The sequence below is a fragment of the Nomascus leucogenys genome, chromosome 16 (genome assembly GCF_006542625.1).
Source record: "Nomascus leucogenys isolate Asia chromosome 16, Asia_NLE_v1, whole genome shotgun sequence".
In the NCBI taxonomy this organism is placed as follows: domain Eukaryota; kingdom Metazoa; phylum Chordata; class Mammalia; order Primates; family Hylobatidae; genus Nomascus; species Nomascus leucogenys.
This window is the reverse complement of record NC_044396.1, coordinates 33,445,367-33,461,763: the sequence shown is the minus strand read 5'-3', so window position 1 is coordinate 33,461,763 and position 16,397 is coordinate 33,445,367. Positions and strand designations below refer to the sequence as shown.

The 16,397-nt window shown below is 39.7% G+C and overlaps 1 non-coding gene across 1 annotated transcript; it reads left to right on the top strand.

Moving 5' to 3' along the window:
• The first annotated feature begins 15,849 nt into the window (after positions 1 to 15,849).
• LOC115830782 lies at positions 15,850 to 15,956 on the top strand. The gene has a single exon (XR_004026319.1). It is a non-coding gene; the product is annotated as a U6 spliceosomal RNA (small nuclear RNA).
• Positions 15,957 to 16,397: the final 441 nt, after the last annotated feature.

Sequence of the window (16,397 nt, the reverse complement as noted above, 5' to 3'; positions counted from 1 at the left end):
ACCGCGCCCGGCCAATATCCTTGTGACTTTTTTTCCCTGTCATATTCTGTTGGTTGGTACTGCTAACATAATAATCCATATATTGCAGCTTAGGGAAAATAAGTATTTACTAAGAGAGATTCTTGCACAGCTGCATAAGAAGCCATTAAAATAATTTATAGTAGCCTTTGTTTCTAGTCAAAAAAAGGCAAAGAAACAAACAAAAACCAAACAACCAAAAAACCAATATAAAACAAAAATCAAAACAAGAAACAAAAAGCTGATAATGATGACAATGTCCATTAACAAGAGAATGAATGACTAAATTATGATACAGTCATTCAATGAAAAATTTTACAGCAGTGAAAATGCATAAATAAACCTATATATGTAATATAGATTGGATATTTGTCCCCTCCAAATCTCATGTTAAAATGTAATCCCCAGTGTTGGAGGTAGGGCCTAGTGGGAGGTGTTTGAGTCATGGGAGGCAGATTCCTCATAAATGGCTTGGTGTCATCCTCATCCTTAAGAAAGTACTCACTCCATTAGATCACAAGAGAGCTGATTGTTTATTTTAAAAAATTGTTTATTTATTTTTTCACCAGCCGACTTTAAGATTCAGAGAGCTGGTATTTTAAAAATGCATGGCACCCCCTCCCCACTTTTGCTCCCTCTCTGGCCATGTCACACGTGAGCTCCCCTTCTCCTTCTACCAGTGTTGGAAGCTCCCTGAAGCCTTCAGAAGCAGGTGGTGGTGCCAGGCTTCCTATACAGTCTGCAGAACTGGGAGCCCAATAAACCTCTTTTCTCTATAAATTACCCAGCCTCTGATATTCCTTTATAGCAATACAAAATGGACTGATATAATGTATCAACATGGCTAAGTCCCAAAAATGCAAAAAGTGAGAAAAATGTAAATCACAGAAGAATACACATAGTATAATAACACTAATATGTTTAAAATATGAAGTAATATTGTACATTGTACACTCTACATAAGCTGTACATTAGTGTGAAGGATAAGAACTCATTAGGGATAGAGGTTTGGTGAAGAAAATGTTACTGGGGGTGTAAACCAAAAACAAAATTCTAAGCCCCCAACTGACTGAATGGACCCCTTGTGGTCCAAGCGAAACCTGAAAAACTGAATTTCCAACCGTGATGCCCAGCCATGACTTCAACTCTTTAGACAAAGCTTAACTCTTAATCAGTTGCTCATCAGAAAATCTTCGAATCCACCCATGACCTGTAAGATCCCACTTCTAGATGTCTCACCTTTCTGGGCCAAACCAATGTATACCTTACATGTAATGATTTATATCTTTGCCTGTAAATTCTGTCTCCTGAAAATGTATAAAACCAAGCTATAACCTGATTACTGCAGGCACACATTCTCAGGACCTTTTGAGACGGTTTCCCAGGTCGCAGTCACTCATATTGACTCAGAATAAACCTCTTTAAGTATTTTATAGAGTTTAGTTCTTTTCATCAACAGGCTTCAGCTATATTTGCATTGTATTTCTTGTAGGTGCGTACATGAATTTTGGTTGTATTATTCTTATACCTTATTCTAAGACATCACATGAGGAAAAGAAACAAGAGTTTCACAAGTTGTAAAGTATTATGCAAACATGAGTAGTTGTTGAAGTACAAAGACTTATCCTGTGGGCTTTGTAGTGAGGTTATTTGAGTTCAAATTCTCGTGCTCCCCCACTTATTATATAAACTTGACCCGGCTCTGTAACTTCTCCATGCCTTGGTTTCCTCATCTGTAAATGAAAATTACTAACATTACTTATCCATTAGGACAACTGAGATGATAAAGACAGAGTGTATATAAATCACTTAACCTAGTTAGCACTGAATTACAGTAGCTATTAAGACAATCTTCACAACTGAGACAGAAACACATTTCTGAGGCATTTAAATTAAGAGGGAACATTCTGCCACACTCTGGGAATGGAGGAATGCTCTTGGAGTTGAATGCAAGCCCCTGAATTATATTGGTGAGTACAAAGGTGAAATTGTTGACATGTTATACATGGCATACTTTGGACATGCAGGACAATTCAAACCTATCTGGACATTCTATATCTTTATTTGCTAAATCTGGCAACCTTGTATGTGAGGGAAGGGTACCATCTTAGTCTGGGTTGCTATAACAAAATACCTTAGACTGGATAATTTATAAATAATAGACATTTATTTCTCATAGTTCCAGAGGCTGGGAAGTCCAAGACCAGTGCACCAGCAGATTCAGTTTCTGGTGAGGGCTCACTTTCAGCTTCATAGATGGCACCTCTTGCTGTGTCCTCATATGGCAGAAGGGGTAGTGGTAGAAGAGACCAGCAGAATCCCTCCAGTCTTTTTATAAGTACACTAATCACATTCATAAGGATGGAGTCCTCATGACCTACTCACCTCCTGAAGGCCCCACATCTTAATAGTTTTGCACTGAAGTTTAAGTTTCAACATGAATTTTGGAGGGACACAAATACTCAAATCATAGCTGGCACCCCAAGCAGAGGACTCACATGTGCAAAGATGTGGAGACATGACAGAGAAAGGTGTCTTTGGGGATTATCAAGGAATTCAGTACGGTGGTAGGATAACGTGGGTGTGAGGGAAGCAGGTATGCATATGTATTTTGTGGGGGATGGGTGTGGAGAAAAGAAGTATAAAATAAAGCTGAAAAAATAGGTAGAGTCCAGGCTTTTAAAGACTTATATTGAGGATTTGTGCTTTAATCTGTCAGCTTTGATGAGACATTGACAGACTGTAGCAGGGAAGAAATAGGAGCAGATTTGTGTTTTTAAAGATTTCCCTGGAGGCAGGATGGACCCAAGGCAAGAGACTGGAGGCAGGTGGACCAGCAGCTACAATCTAGTTAAGTGAGGATGAAGGTGTCAATCTAAACAGAGGGAGATTCTCCAAAGTTATATCCAAATATTTATCCAAAGATTTATTTGGTTGTGCGCAGGGGATTTGCAAATGCAGAATGTGTGGGCTTTGGGGACCACATATCTATCTAAAGAGGTTCAGGCAGGGGTAAGCTTTTAAGGCAAAAGAGAGAAGTACAGGTAATTTGTTTTGAAACAAAAAGAACAGTGGCTACAGGGGCTCATCATAGCAGTTGACACTAGTTCATTAGTGGAGACAGTGTGTCAGGCAAGTGTTCTTGTGCATCTGGCTAGCCATCCTTGTGACTCATGTAGCAAGCTGCAGTTTGGAAAGTCCTTGGCAAAAGTTTTGGTTATAGGCATATGTGCATAAAGCCCTTCAGAGAGTCTTTGTAATAGGTCTTATCATAGGTATATGTGCATGACAGCCCTTCCTTCTTAACCTCCCGGCTTTATTTACTGTATGTGTATACGTATGTATGTATGTATGTATTTATTTTTTGAGACAGAATCTTGCCCTGTCACTCAGGCTGGAGTGCAGTGGTGCAATTACACCTCACTGTAGCCTCAACCTCCTGGGCTCAAGTGATCCTTCCATCTCAGCCTCCCAAGTTACTGGGACTGCAGGTGTGCACCACCATGTGTAATTTTTAATTTTTTGTAAAGATGGGGTCTCACTATGTTGCCCATGCTGGTCTCGAGGCTTCAAGTGATCCTCTTGCATTGGAAATTGCTGGGATTACAGACGTGAGCCACTCCGCCCTCCATGTGATTTTTTTTGTTGTTGTTAGAGTTTGACACAGTGACTCCATTTTGATCCTGACAACTTTCACAAAAGCAGAAGTGGGACTAGAGAGGACCACCCAAATTTAACTGATACTCAGTAGCAGAATTGTCAGAAGTTGACAACCATTTGGATATGGCAATGGTGAGGGAGATGGAGGCATTGAGGTGTATTCTGAGGTTAATGCTGAATTTTGAAAAAAAAAAAAAATCTTTGCAACCAACATCACAATCAAGATATAAAACATTTCCAGACTGGGCGCAGTGACTTACCCCTGTAATCCAGCACTTTGAGAAGCTGAGGCAGGCTGATTACCTGAGGTCAGGAGTTTGAGAACAGCCTGGTCAATGTGGTAAAACCACGACTCTGCTAAAAATACAAAAATTAGCCAGGCATGGTGGCACATGCCTGTCATCTCAGCTACCAGGGAGGCTGAGGCAGGAGAATTGCTTGAACCCAGGAGGTAGAGGTTGCAGTGAGCCGAGATCGTGCCGTTGCACTCCAGCCTGCGTGACAAGAGTGAAACTCTGTCTCAAAAAAAAAAAAAATATATAAAAATATATTATTATATATTTTTTATTATATATATATATATATACACATAGAACATTTCCTTCATCTCCCAAAGGTTTTCTTGTTCTCTTTCCAGTGAGCATCTGCCAATCTGGGTCCAAGAATCCAGCAGTCTGTCTTCTGTTTCTGTATATTAGATTTATTTTCCTTTGCTAGATTTCATATAAATGGAGTCATATAGAATGCACTCTTTCACTCAGCATAATCCTTTGAGATTCATTCATGTTGCACGTATTGGGAGTTTGTTTCTTTTTATTGTTGAGTATTGTTATCTGTTATAAAGATACACAATTCATTTACCTTTTGACAGACATTTGGGTAGTCTTTGGTTTTAGCTCTTATGAATAAAGCTGCTATGAATACTCATGTACATATCTTTGTGTGAACAGATAATTTCTGAGTAGGAGTAGAGCTACTGGGTCATATGGTTAACATATATTTAACTCTGGTAAATTTTCAAAATGATTTCCAAATTAGTTGTACTTTACATTCTCACCAGCAGTGTATGGTTACTGTACATTCTCTCTAATACTTGATATTGTCAGGGTTTGGTTTTGGTCATTAGGAGGTATGCAGTGGATGGCATTGTGGTTTTAATTTGCAATGATGTTCAGAATTTATTCATATCCTTATTGGTCATTCATATGCAATATCTTCTCTTATGAAGGATCTGTTAGAATCTTTTGCCTTTAAAAAATTGTTTTTTTTTTCTTATTACTGAGTTTTAATAATTCTTTTTGAGACAGTCTCACTCTGTCACCCAGGCTGGAGTGCAGTGGCACAATCTCAGCTCATGCATCCTCCGCCGCCCGGGTTCCAGCAATTCTTGTGCCTCAGCCTCCCAAGTAGCTGGGATTACAGGCACACGCCACCATGCCTGGCTAATTTTTGCATTTTTAGTAGAGACAGGGTTTCACCACGTTGGTCTCAAACTCCTGACCTCAAGTGATCTGCCTGCCTTGGCCTCCCAAAGTGCCAGGATTACAGGTGTGAGCCACTGCACCTGGCCAGAGTTTTAATAATTCTTTAGATATTATGGATACAAGTCTTTGTCAGATAAATATATTGTGAATATTTTCTCTCTGTGATTTATCTCTTTTTTAAACAATGTCCCCTGAAAACCATAAGTTTTAGATTTTCCTGAAGTTTAATCTATTTTTAAAAAATAGTTTGTGTCTTTTGCCTTTCCCAAGGTCATGAAGATGTTCTCCAGTGTTTTCTTCTAGCAGTTTTATCCGTTTAGGTTTGGGTCTGGGATTTGTTTTGAATCAAAGTTGTGAAGTGGACATTTTGTGGCTAGCATAGGTCAGAAGTGTGCCCTTCATGCACCTATCCTCAGGAGACCAGGGAAAGGAAGTCTCGTTCCTGTGATGGGCAGTGATATTCACACACGTGACCAGGAAGAAATCTGTGGTGTTTCCATAGCACCATTTGCATGTTCAGTTCCCCATCTACCATCCACCTAACACTTTTAAACTTCATTAATCAGCAACCAATCAATTTATTTATTTATTTATTTTTATTTGTTTGTTTTTTGAGACAGAGTCTTGCTCAGTTCTCCAGGCTGGAGCGCAATGGTGCCATCTTGGCTCACTGCAAACTCTGCCTCCCGGGTTCAAGCGATTCTCCCCTCTCAGCCTCCTGAGTAGTTGGGATTACAGGAACCCAACATCATGCTCAGGTAATGTTTATATTTTTGTAGAGACTGGGTTTCACCATGTTGGCCAGGCTGGTCTTGAACTCCTGACCTCAGGTGATCCTCCTGCCTCGGCCTCCCAAAGTGCTGGGATTATAGGCATAAGCCACTGTGCCCGGCCCATTTATTTGTTAGAAAATGAACCAGTAATTTCAATTAGGAGCTGTGAAATAATGAGTTTTAATTAATTCAGTTATTCTTCTACACTTCTTAGTTGGCATTCTTCTGGAAAGTAGGGCTGGCTGGCTCTCCTGAATATATTTCATATTAGAAAGATAAGATGAATGCTTAAATCTTTCCCTTTGCCAATTTTCAAAACAAGAATGTGGTTTAATAGCTTCTTTAGATGGTGACAAATGAGTCTCCCCCGCTCCAGCTTTATCTTTTTTCAGTATTGTAGACTTTTGGGTTTTTATATATCTAGTGTATGCCATTTAACTATGATCATTATTCTTTTTGATGCTTATGTTATTACAATTATGTCAGTAAGTTCCCCTTCAACTGACTCCTGTGTCCCTTTGTTATGAGTCCATTCATCTTTGGAAATTTCCTTGTTTTTGAGCGTTACAGAAATACCCCAGGTTCACCTCGTGTCCTTATCGTCCTACCTCTGTAATCAGTTCTCCAAGGAGCCTTGCTTTTTTTTTTAAAAAAAAAAATTATTATTTTTATTTCCATAGGGAATGGCACTAGAGATCAAAATCAGGATACAAGGGGTTTTTATTTTCTTGACATTTTATGGATACATTTTTAAAAAAATTAAAAACGTTTTATATGGCATGATTTTGTTTTTTTAAGCAGAAATGTTCTGGGTACCTTGTGCACTATATTGCCAGAAATGAAAATGTCCTTACTGAGTATCCAGTGTCAAGCATTTTACTACACAATTAAAGCGTTTAATTCTCACACTAATGAAATTTGCTAGGGCTCTTATTCTCATCCCCATTTTAAAGATGAGAAAAATGAGACTGAGAGACTAGTAACTTTCCTCGGTCACACAGCTAGCAAGCATAGGGCAGGTGTCGGAGCCAGGCAGTTGGACTCCAGAACATGGGCTTATGAGCACCATACTATGATGCTATTCAGTTGCTCAGAAGCATTCCTCATAGGAGACGTGGCAGGAAGTATCTTAAGCTGGATCAATTGTCTTACAAGGACTTTTTTTTTTTTTAGAAGCAAAACTTTTGAAATATGAAGAAACAGGGTTAGAAGAAACAGAAAAATGTTTTTTTGTAGAATCAGAAAATAGTTCCAAATAGTTCTTCTTCTTTCAGTCTTTTATATTGCCAGCAGAGTTAACTCTTTAATGTAGGGTACTGCAACCAGTTCTCCTCTGGCCACCCTCAGAGTTGAACCCATCTGACTCCAGAATGCCTTTTGTAATAAAAAAAATCGATAATATACATGAGATTACATGTAACATCAATATTAGTTATTAAACATAGTAATATCACAAATACTGTGAACCACTTCTCCACCCAAGACTAGAATATTTCCAAAATTTTCTATCTACCAGTGTATATTTTCCCTATCCCAGTCCCCTGCCTCTCACCTCCAGGCCTACCTAGAGGCTTGCCATCCTATTGCTTTTTAAGCAAAAATATGGTTTTGGCACTAATATTTGTCTAAGAACTATATTGCTCACTTTTGCTTGTTTTGAGAATTATGTAAATGATATGTAGTTATCTGTTTCTTGTCTTTCCTTCCTCAACATTATGTTACTAATATTGATTCACATTGTGTGTAGTGGTGGTTCCTTTTCTCTGCAATATCATGTTGCATTGTGTGGATATACCACAATTTATTTATTTATGCATTTACCTGTTGATGTCCATTTGACTTGTTTCTAGTTTTTTGCTACTGCAAACATTACTAATGGTCTTGTATATGTCTCCTGTATGCCAGGTACAATGCCAAGCACAAACATTTTTGGAGATAAATAGTTAGGAATGGGATTACTGAGCTGGAGTATATGTGGATGTTCAACTTTGCAAGATAACACTAAATAATTTTCCAAAGTGGTTGTACCAGTTTTTACTCTACCATCCATTGATCTATATCATTTTTAATAGATATAGAAATGAATATAAACTTTAAATTTATTAAAATTCATTTTGAATTAAAGCTGTGAAGTGGACATTTTGTGTCTAAATGTCCACAAATTTTAAATTTTACTGAACTAATGGGTATAAAATTGTTTATCTTGCAAGCCTGTTTGCATTTCTGTAAGTCCTAATGAAATTAAAAATTTTCCATATTTTATGGGCCATATCTGTTTTCTGTTCTGTGAAAAGCTTGCTCTTTGCAATTTATTTGTTCTTTTGCCACTTCTAACTGATGCATTATAATCTAACATATGGTTAAAATATAATTATTAGTCCTCTATTGTTGGACATTTAATTTTTTCCCAATATTTTGCTATTATAAGTAAAGCTGACCTGATAATGTTTTGTGTACCTTCAGGATTTCTTTCTTTCAAATAAATCTTAGAAGTGGAGTAGGCTAAGGAGGCAGATATGCTCATTTTGGAAAATATTTTGATAATACACTGAAAAACTACCTCCTGAAATAGTGCCAATCTACCTGATGAGGTTTTTCTCTTAACCTATGAAACATATAAGCAGTTTTATGGCCTTTGACAAAGTTGGAATAAAAAAGGAAAAGCCTGAAAATATAGGGAGGTCCTGGAAAAAGCTGGGAGGGGAGGAGCCACGCTCGGCACAGCTCTTCTGAGAAAGGCCGGGAGCCTGCATGAGTTCAGAGGTGAGCATGTGGGTGCCTCAGTCAGGGTCCAACCAGGGGAGCAGAACTGCCAGCAGATATATATATACACATATAAGGATTTGGGTTTTTGCAACTCAAGAAGTGGGTTAAGTGGTCTCTGTAAGGCTGTTATCCCTGCGTCTGTGTGAGACTGGAGCTTGAAGTCCATGATGCAGGTAGTCAGGCATAAAAGACAGATGGAAATTAGAGGAGACCGAGGGCAGGTAGGACTCTGCAAGCATGAGCTAAGCCCACACAAACAGACTGAAATCCGTGTCGTGTCTTGTTGCCTCTGACCTTGATAGTGTGGCCATTCTGTCTGTAGAAGCCTGGGTCCTTTATCGAGAACCTAAACACATACACCTGGCTCAGGAGAAGAAGCTGAAGGAGGGAAGGGGAAGGCAGAGCAGTTGCAGGTTCTGCTGTGGCTTCCTGCCACCAGGTGAGTCAGTAGATCAACAGATGTATGTGAGGGAAAGAAAGAATTTACAGCCATAGGCATCCAACAGCGTGAAAGGTGCTTTCTCACAGATGATCTCATTCAGTCCACACAATACCCTGTGAAGTTAGAAGTGTAAGCATTTTTAACGCACAGGTGAGTAAACTGAAATGCCAGAGCTCAGTCATGTAGCAGGCAGGGATGGAGATGGGACTGCAAATTTTTTCATTTCTATAATCAGATACTCAAGGGTAGGTTTACAGTTCTAATCCACGCAGTTTCCCACAACCTGTGGCTGCTCAAGTTGGCCCTTGATTGATTAGGGTAAAAAAAGAGATTGATGAATTTATTTATTTATTTATTTATTTATTTATTTATTTATTTATTTTGAGACGGAGTCTTGCTCTGTCGCCCAGGCTGGAGTGCAGTGGTGCAATCTCGGCTCACTGCAACCTCTGCCTCCTGGGTTCAAGCAATTCTCCTGCCTCAGCCTCCTCCCTGGCTGAGGCAGGACGCCACCATTCCTGGCTAATATTTGTATTTTTAGTAGAGATGGGGTTTTGCCATGTTGGCCAGGCTGGTCTTGAACCTCTGAGCTCAAGCGATCCGCCCGCCTCGACCTCTCAAAGTGCTGGGATTACAGGTGTGAGTCACTGTGCCCGACCTGATGAATTTATTGTTAACTTAAATATGACCATAGTTTTATTTTTGTTTTTTTGTTTGTTTGTTTGTTTTTGAGACAGAGTCTTGCTCTGTTGCCCAGGCTGCAGTGCAATGGCACAATCTCAGCTCACTGCAACCTCTGCTTCCCAGGATCAAGCGATTCTCCTGCCTCAGCTTCCTGAATAGCTGGGATTACAGTCTCCCGCCACCATGTTCAGCTAATGTTTTTGTAGTTTTAGTAGAGACAGGGTTTCATCATGTTGGCCAGGCTGGTCTTGAACTCCTGACCTCAAGTAATCCACCTGCCTCAGCCTCCCAAAGTGTTGGGATTACAGGCATGAGCCACTGTGCCCAGCATGACCATAGTTTTAAAAAGAGAAATCTAGACTTTTTTAACACTGAAATTTGAATTTTCAATTATTTTATGTGTCATGAGTATTATTTTTCTTTTGATTCTTTTTCTTTCTTTTTTAAAATTTTGTTTATCTTTTCAAAAAACCAGCTTTTAATTTTGTTGATGTTTTATATATTCATTTCAATTTTATTTATTTATGCTCTGATGTTTATTATTTCTTTTCTTCTACTAATTTTGAGTCTGGTTTGCTCTTGCTTTTCTACTTGCTTAAGATGTATTGTTAAGTTAATTACATGATGTTTTTCTTCTTTTTTGATGTAGATGCTTATAACTATAAACTTCCCTCAGTACTGCCTTCTCTGTATCCCATAGGTTTTAGTATGTTGTGTTTCTATTATCATTTGTTTCAAGAAAATTTTCAGTTTCCTTAATTTCTTCATTGACCCACTAGTCATTCAGGAGCATATTTTCTAATTTCCATGTGTTTGTATAGTTTTCCAAATTGCTCTTGTTATTGATTTCTAGTTTTATTTCATTGTAGCCAGAGAAGACACTTGATATTATTTCAATTTTTCTGAATGTTTTAAGACTTGTTTTGTGACCTAACACATGATCTATCCTTGAGAATGATCCATATGCTGAGGAAAAAAAAAGTGTATTTTGGAGCTGTTGGATGAAATGTTCTGTAAATACCTACTAGCTCCATTTATTCTATAGCATAGATTAAGTCTAATATTTCTGTGTTGATTTTCTGTCTGGAAGATCTGTCTGATGCTGAAAGAGGGGCGTTGAAGTCTACAGCTATTATTATATTGGGGTCTATCTCTCCCTTTAGCTCTAATAATAGCTTATACATCTAGATGCTTCAGTGTTGAGTGCACATATACTTACAATTATTATATCCTCTGGCTGAATTGACTCCTTTATTATTATATAGAGAATCTAGACTTCTACTGTGGCTTTAAAAAATTATTTGTATTTTTTATTTTCTGAGACAGAGTCTTGCTCTAATGCCCAGGCTGGAGTGTAGTGGCACAATCACAGCTCACTGCAGCCTCGAACTTCTGGACTGAAGCGATCTTCCTGCCTCAGCTTCCTGAGTAGTTAGGACTACAGGCATGCCCTACTACAGCTAGTTTTTTTAATTTTTTTTTGTAGAGACAAGGTCTTGCTATATTGTCCAGGCTATTCTCAAACTCCTGGCTTCAAGCGATCCTCCTGCCTTGGCCTCCCAAAGTGTTGGAATTATAGGCCTGAACCACTGTGCCTGGCTTATTGTGGTTTATTTTGGTGACACCAGCAACTTCATGGAAATGTATTGATATAGTTTACCTATTTTAGAAGATAAAGTGAGACTTTTAAAATATATTGCATTTATCTTTAATTTCTTTTGATTAAATAATTAGAAATTCCTATTAGTGAAAATGAGAATGTTTGGCTTATAATTTTCATTCTTGAGAAATGATTGTGGGAATGCTGAAAATCATGTTTTAAATATAAAGTCAGTTCTAGTTTCTTCAACAAGTAAAGGGTATGAAAAGAAAGAGATGAGAACTGTTGCAAATTGGATTCTCTGGAAGCAGATGCTGACACATGGTTTGGGTGCAGGATGGTGGTAAGGAGCAGTGCCTATAAAGGGAAGGTGCTAGACGGAAAAGACCTGTTGCAACGCAGGCCTGGAAAATCTTGGCAAACCCAGAGTGGCTCTGTGAGCAAATATTGTTTATCAGTGTTGTTCTGTGTCAGGCCAATAGCTGGACCTTTTTACCCCTCCTTTCTCAGTCGCTGAATGTGGGTCGCTTGGAGAAGGGTGTGACCTCAGCTCTCAGCAGCTGATGCTGACCTTGAAGGAGCTGAGAGCTGGAGGCTGTCTGCTGACCCCACACCTCGCAGCTGGGATTCAGGTTCTTCTTGAAGGGTATCTCGGTGATGCCCTTCCATGTCTACCCCAGGAACCATTATAGATTAAGAAAGGCTTAAGGGACATCCATCAAATGCCAAGGATTCCTGATTCCAACAAACAACCAAGATACATTTTTTTTTTTTTTTTTTTGAGATGAAGTTTCACTCCTGTTACCCAGGCTGGAGTGCAATGGTGCAATCTTGGCTCACTGCAACCTCCACCTCCCGGGTTCAAGTGATTTTCCTGCCTCAGCTTCCCGAGTAGCTGGGATTACAGGCTTGCACCATCACACCCGGCTAATATTTTGTATTTTTAGTAGAGACTGGGTTTCACCACATTGGCCAGGCTGGTCTCGAACCCTTGATCTCAGGTGATCCACCTGCCTTGGCCTCTCAAAGTGCTGGGGTTACAGGCATGAGTCACCGCGCCTGCTGCAAGATACTTTTGAGATAATTGCAGGAATATAGATATAGACTGGGTATCCAATGATAGTAGGGGATTAATGTTAATTTTTTCTTGGGGGTTGAGAAAACATGCTGTTTTTATTCACATAACATTTCTGACACTAGATGTGTGGGTTTTTTCCCCCCACACCAAGCAATTCTCCAAATCTCTGGATCCCAGCTGGGTGTACTACAACTTAATCTAATTCTGAGACTATCTACCTGAAGTTTGCATCAGATCCCGTAAGTTAAAGGGCTGGGTTCCTCAAGACTGCCCCTACTTCAGATGTTAATCGCATGTCTGGGGCTCTTGCAGTTCTGAATGACCAGCTTTAAATTGGGGGTTCCCATAATGAGTTTGATAATTTGCTACAATGACTCATAGGATTGAGGGAAACACTTTACTTACGTTTAGTGGTTTATTATAAAGGACACACCTCTAGAAAATCTAGAGAGAAGGATGCATAGGGCAACATATGGGGCCGGAGAGTGGTTTGTGGCTCTTCTTTTCTCTCTCTGGGCACACCACCCTCCCAGCACCTTGATTTATCCACCAACCTGGAAGCTCATCAAATCTCATTGTTCAAGAGTTTTTATAGCACTTACTCTGAGTCCGCCCCTTTCCAGATACTTCATTAGCATAAACTCAGGTGTGATCTAAAGACGCACTTTATGAATAATAAAAGACACTCCTGTCACTCAGGAAATTCCAAGGGTTTTAGGAGTTTTGTGCCAGGAACCAGGAATGAAGACCAGATAGCCTTATTTATACTACAGGTGTGATGATGGAATCATGGTTATGTAAGATACCGTCTGTCAGGCCCCTGAGCCCAAGCCAAGCCATCGCATCCCCTATGACTTGCATGTATACATCCAGATGGCCTGAAGTAACTGAAGATCCACAAAAGAAGTAAAAATAGCCTTAACTGATGACATTCCACCATTGTGATTTGTTCCTGCCCCACTCTAACTGATCAATGTACTTTGTAATCTCCCCCACCCTGAAGAAGGTACTTTGTAATTTCCCCCACCCTTAAGAAGGTTCTTTGTAATTCTCCCTACCCTTGAGAATGTACTTTGAGAGATCCACCCCCTGCTCCCCAAAACATTGCTCCTAACTCCACCGCCTATCCCAAAACCTATAAGAGCTAATGATAATCCACCACCCTTTGCTGACTCTCTTTTCGGACTCAGCCCCCCTGCACCCAGGTGATTAAAAGCTTTATTGCTCACACAAAGCCTGTTTGGTGGTCTCTTCACAGGGACACCCATGAAACCATCCTTTGTGAGTGATGTATCCTGAAGAATATGGTGGTAGAATAAGGTGCCTAGGGATTTGCTCCAGTAACGCGACAGCAATGAAAATGGAGGACTGATAGATAAAACAAGAATGCTAAATTGTTGATAGCTGTGAAAACTAGAGATGGACTCAAAGAGATTCTCTTTAGTATTCTATTTATGTGTGCATTTGGAAATTCAAAACATAATGAAAAGATAAATATAGAAAAATACATGAAATAAATATAAATTATAATGAATATTATGATATATAAATATGTAAAAATTAAATATATAAAAGATATTAAAACATAATAAAACATTAAAAAAATACCAAAGGTCGTTTAAGATAATACCTCATTGGTAAAAGAGGTAACATGGGCCAGGTGTGGTGGCTTATGCCTGTAATCCCAGCACTTTGGGAGGCTGAGGTGGGAGGACTGCTTGAAGCCGGGAGTTCAAGACCAGCCTGGGAAACAAAGCGAGACCTTGTCTCTACAAAAATTAAAAAAATTAGCTGAGTGTGGTGGTGCATGCCTGTAGTCTCAGCTACTTAGGAGGCTGAGATGGAGGGATTGCTTGAGCCGAGGAATTTGGGGCTGCGGTGAGCAGGGATTGTGCGACTGCACTCCAACTCGAGTGACAGAGCAAGACCCTGTCTCAATTAAAAAAAAAAAAAAGAATTATCATAATAAATAGTGGGTATCTGTTATTGGGTGTCTTTCATATGTTAGAATTCAACAAGTAAATCCAGAGTAAGCTTAATTTTGAGTATTATGAAGACCTGCCCTGGAGATAAAGCATCCTTCAGTGTCAGCTGATAGCTTTCAGTGGAGTGTGAGGATTTTCCTGTGGAGTGTGGCCAAATGAATACCTGGGAAAGGAGATACAGGAAGATCAGGAAGATTGTAAGGCAGGACAGAAAGCAAACTACTGAGAGCATTTTTGAGAGCATCCAGACACAGTGTCAGGTGCTTTACATACATTGTCTAAATTCTCACAGTCACCACCCCATGCTATTATTTAGATTTTCTAGGATTCACAGTATACAGATTGGGATATTAAGACTCATATTTGCGAACTCATCCAAGTGTTGGTTAGGATTCCAAGTTAGGTTGTGTTGGGTTCTGAGGCTTTTGCACTGGGTCACTGGCGTTCAAAGCTGGCCACTTATCAGGCTGCCAGGGAATCTGGCAGCACCCCTGGGGCAGCATATTCTGTCTCTCCTGGAAAAGCAAGCTGCACTGGTCCTCCCATGGCTGCTGGGCAGACCCACAGAGCTTCACAGGCCTGGGATGGCCCTTTCTGCTGATGACACTCCTGCTTAACTTCTTGGAACTAGAAAAATTAGAAAAGAAAAAAATTTTAAAAATTAGAGAACAATACCATTCTGAATTTTAATTAGAAGCTCTGAGAGTTTCCTCTTCCTAAGGGTTTTCTCTCTCTCTCCCTTTTTTTTGTTCACTTGTCTGCCCATTTGTAGTGGCTAATTTGATGTGTCAACTTGACTGTGATAAGGGATGCTCAGATAGCTGGTAAAGCATTATTTCTGGGTGTGTCTGTGAGGATGTTTCCCAAAAACATTAGCATTTGAATCAGTAGACTGAGTAAAGATCAGCCCTCACCAAAGTGGCTGGGCATCATCCAATCTGTTGAAGGCCCAGCTGGAACAGAAAGGCGGAGGAAAGCTGAATTTGCTCTCTGCTTGAGCTGGGACATCTATCTTTTGCCCCCGGAAAATAGCACTCCTGGTTCTGATGCCCTCACACTCAGGCTGGAATTACTCCATCAGCTTTCCTGGGCCTTCAGCTTGCAGATGCAGATTGTGAGACTTCTCAGCCTCCATAATCTCGTGTACCAAACTTTCATAATAAATCTCTTTTTATATATCTCTCTAAGTATCTTACTACGTCTATTTCTCTGGAGAACCTGACTAATACTCCATCTTCAGGTAACGCCCTTTGTAATTTATTGTCTGCCAGTATGTTGGGAGTATACTGGTCTCCATTAAAAGCTGTCTAACAACATTGGAAGAGGATTGCAGGGGAGTTTTATCAATAGATAGCTGTAGTGTTCACTTTGGCAGCATGTGTATTAAAATTGGACCAATACAGAGAAGATTAGGATGGCCCCAGTGCAAGGATGACACACAAATTTGTGAAGTGTTTAATTTAAAAAATAAAAACAAAAAAGAGATAGTTTTTATGGTAGATAGTGGATTTTATGAAAGAGAGTGGACTTTTTTTTTTTGAAACAGGGTGTCGCTATGTCACCCAGACTGGAATCTTGGCTCACTGCAGCTTTGACCTCCTGGGCTCAAGTGATCCACCCGCCTCAGCTTCTAAAAGTGCTGGGATTACAGGTGTGAACCACTGCACTCAGCCTTAGTTGTGGATTCTTAAAGACAGAGACTTAAAAAACGTGTGTGTGTGTGTGTGTACGTGCATGCACATGTGTGCAGGGAAGGGGGAAGAACTGATCCTTTTCTACATCCAGGCTGTGGGATACTCCAATGAGGACAGAGAAAAGGAAAAAATAAGGGAGGGCAAGTTTCTTCCTCGAGTTCACATCTAATGTCATTTGCAATGAAAAGAGCGAAGGAGTGGTGGCATTGAACC